The following is a 3,799-nucleotide window of genomic DNA, read 5'->3' as shown; positions in this document are numbered from 1 at the left end:
TGCTTATATTTTTTTTATGCTTGTAATAGTTTGATGTCAGACTTTCAGATAAATAAATATTGTCTTGTCGTATTTGCCGCAAAAGTTGTGCTTTCTCAAGCAAATTCCTTTCTTTTGTTGTTTAAATTAAGCCCTGATATTTTCTATACCCGCGTTGAATGCCGAGAGGTTTGGGTGAACTGTGTGCCGTAACTTATTTTGCTGATATGTCGGATGGCGATACACTATACCAGGTAATTCCCGGCAATTTTACGCGGTTCACGACGCTCCCTAGGGGCTTGCGGGGGCGTCATGCTGTTGGCAAAATAGTCATGGTCATTTGAAGCTGTTTCTGACATCTTCATTGCTTCTGCTGAGATAACCATGTCAGAGTCTCCAGTATCATGCAAAAAATGTTGTACACCAGCTAGTGCCACCTCCAATTCTGGGTCAGTTGGGGTGTCTTGAATGAAAGGACCTCCCCCAGTGGTCATGCGCTGCCTGGTGTTAGCAGCCAAAATGCGCTTCCGTTTGGCCTTTTCATTCTCCCAACATTTTTTCAGTTGAGGACCTGATCGCTGAAAAACAACATAATACTAATCAGTGGAATGAAGCAGTAAATCCCACCATATAAAAAGTAAACAAAGTAGCATTATTTAGTCACTAGTAGATCCACAAATCAACTGTTAAATCATGTTCAAATGTTAAAATTTAACAAATGTTAAATCATGATTAGAGTGGGGGGAAATAATAACAGAAAAGGGTGGGTTCAACCATTCTCCATATACATGCTTAAATCTCCTAAACTTTAAATTTAAGAGTACTTTCACAATTCAAACTTAGTAATAAGACCTTTGTTGAAGTAATAGGTAAACAAATTACCTATGCCTATTATACCATGATTACTACACATTAAAACATGTCTAAGTAAAAACAGTGCACAATTTAATGTCCTTTAGGTAAACAGCAAATATATAGGGAAGGCATTTTCTTACAATATTGTAATTATTCCAAAATAATTTATTTCACATCCTGAATTGTTTTCAAATTATACCCAAAGAGTGCTTTGCAATACTTGAAGTAATTTAATAGTACATTTAAATTAATATAAAATATTGAGAATTATTGCTTATGTTAGCTATAAAACCTATAGAATAACTATATACAGTTGGTTGGACAAGCAACATTAAAAACACTCAATAATTATTTGGACATAGCTTAGGTAGTATACTTTTCTACATTATAAATACTATAAAATTTGAAGAACTATTGGTTAGGTTAGGTTAGGTTAGGTTAGGTTAGGTTAGCTACATTCATAACCCTACTAGTAAGTTACTTTGACTATTTAATTGCGATACTTTCAGTATGCACAAGTAATAAAAGATCATGGCACTTCAAGACACGCATAAAATAGGCGTAATAAATAACCTAGTACATAAAATTTTTTTTTTACATACCTTCGAAACTTCGCCAAACGAATTGAAACGTTTGGCAATTTCCTCCCACGCCTTCTTGGTAGCTATGGTCTAAAAATCAGTTTTCTTGTTTTCGACTACATTTGAAAACTCCTCAACTAAAGAAAAAAGGATTGATTTCTCTCCGACTGAAAATCGATCACCAATTTTCTTACAAACAGAACCAGTACCAGTATCCATCGTAACATTCAATCCAAAAGAAATAGAAATGACTGAAATGACGGAAATGACAATTCTATAGTACCGGAAATTGCCGACGTCATTGTTTTACACGAATCCTATTGGTCGGACTTCGTGACGTTTTGTTGACGTCATGGCATTTGGTTAAACTCGACAAGTTTCGTTATCTAGTGGGCTCTCACACTAGATACCATTTAATCCCAGCCCGGCTGACACTAGAATATTTTCAACATACGAAATCAAGTGTTAGGGCGCGGTTACACGGGAGTCTGAACTACTTCAGGTGAACATGTTAAGCTGTTGAGTGCGGTTACACACAGTCTGAACATGTTTCGTTCGAGGCCATTTCCCATTTAACTTAAACAGGTTGGCAAAGTAGTTAAGATCGACATATCTTCTACATTAGCCTCTGATTGGCTGTTTAGAATATAAACAGTCTTTTGCAGAAATTCAAGATGGAAAGTGTTTCTGGCACAAGTTCCAGTAATATTTTACAGAATGCAACAAAATAATTCAACAGATAATTATATATATATATATATATATACACACAGAGGTGCCCACCCCCCCCCCCCCCAAACACTATGACTCACCCCCCCCCCCTAAACTAATGATTCTCCCCTCCCCCCCCCCCCAAATTTTTTTATGCCATTTTCTAAATGATTTACTCAATTATTTTATAATATTATACTTTTTTAATATATTTTATCACATTTTGCATTAATTAAAACTGATTTTCTTATAATAATTTTGGCCATATCAGGTAATATTTCCATCCTGAACCGACAGATGCCAAACTGCTTTTGTTGAGGAAAGTGCGGGGTTGCCAGTTTGATTTACAAGATCCCTTTCAATTATCAAAGCACCAGAATCGTATTTTCACATTAGAAGCTATAATTATGTAAATAATATATACATTTTTCTCGTCTTTTAACCACCACCACCCCCCCCCCCCCCCCCCCTGAAATTTTAATGACGCAGGCTGCGTCGTTACCCCCCCCTTGTGGGCACCCCTGATATATATATTAATTGATCCTGACCTTAATTTTCTTAAAACTGAGATAGGTACTCTCGCTCAAAAATAATAATAAATAAGTTTAAAATTTTTACTGTGCATGTTGTTTGAATTCCCGATTTGTAAAAAAAAAATATTGAGCAATATGAAAACACATTACATTTCTGCTGATAATGCTGTATAAACAAGTGAGAAAATCCCGCGTTTTCTGGATACAATTACAAAATAGAGATCAACAACACAGTCATTCGTTGACAGTAGACAATCGGTTTTAGAGCTAAACACACTTTTCAGCAACTACCGTGTAACCGTACACTTTCGCGTTTGTAAACGTGTTTACTTAAACATGTTCACCTGAAGTAGTTCAGGGTCCCGTGTAACCGCGCCCTTAGTGGGCACTACCACTCGAGGAAGTGCTCAACGACCATATATCATAAAGACCGGAAACTCAACGCTGTTTTTCTGTACCTACAAACAATCGCCGATTACGCTGCCATCTATGAATCTACAAATGAAATACCGTGATCGAAAGTGCGTTAACGATATAAATCGATATGTATAATACAAATCGATTAGCAACGTGTTTCGAGCTATCGAACTGGCTATTTTCCGTCGTATAATAATAATATTAATAATAATAATAGCCTTTTGAATTTGTTTCATAATCTTATTTGCAGGATGCTCGATACAATTTCAATGTGCTGAAAGTGATCCTGTGTTAAAAAAACTGTTCATTTTTTTTTTTAAATTTAAACTTTGGACTAAATGAGATCTGCTAATTAAAATTCTCCTTAGTTATCACAGACACGATCAGGTGGTAACTCAATTCTTTCAAGTCACGTTTGGGCACTACATTTTTCTTTTTCAAATGGAAAATCATTAAAAACCCATTTAACCTAGCGGGATGAATAAACAAAAAGAGTCAAAGTTACAAACATAACCCAAGAAAAAAAAAAGGAACATGAATATAACATTTGATGATTTCACAATTTAAATAAACTAAAAAACTAAGTTTTGTGTACATAGTGCATCTCACACAACTATGTAAACCATAATATGGCAAGGTTGAAACAACACTAAAAAGGCTATTTTTAAAGTTCAATACATCCATCCTTCACTGTCCACAGAATTTTGTTCTTTCGACTCAAGT

This window comes from Bacillus rossius, chromosome 2, assembly GCF_032445375.1.
Source record: "Bacillus rossius redtenbacheri isolate Brsri chromosome 2, Brsri_v3, whole genome shotgun sequence".
NCBI lineage: Eukaryota > Metazoa > Arthropoda > Insecta > Phasmatodea > Bacillidae > Bacillus > Bacillus rossius.
This window is presented reverse-complemented; position numbering follows the sequence as displayed.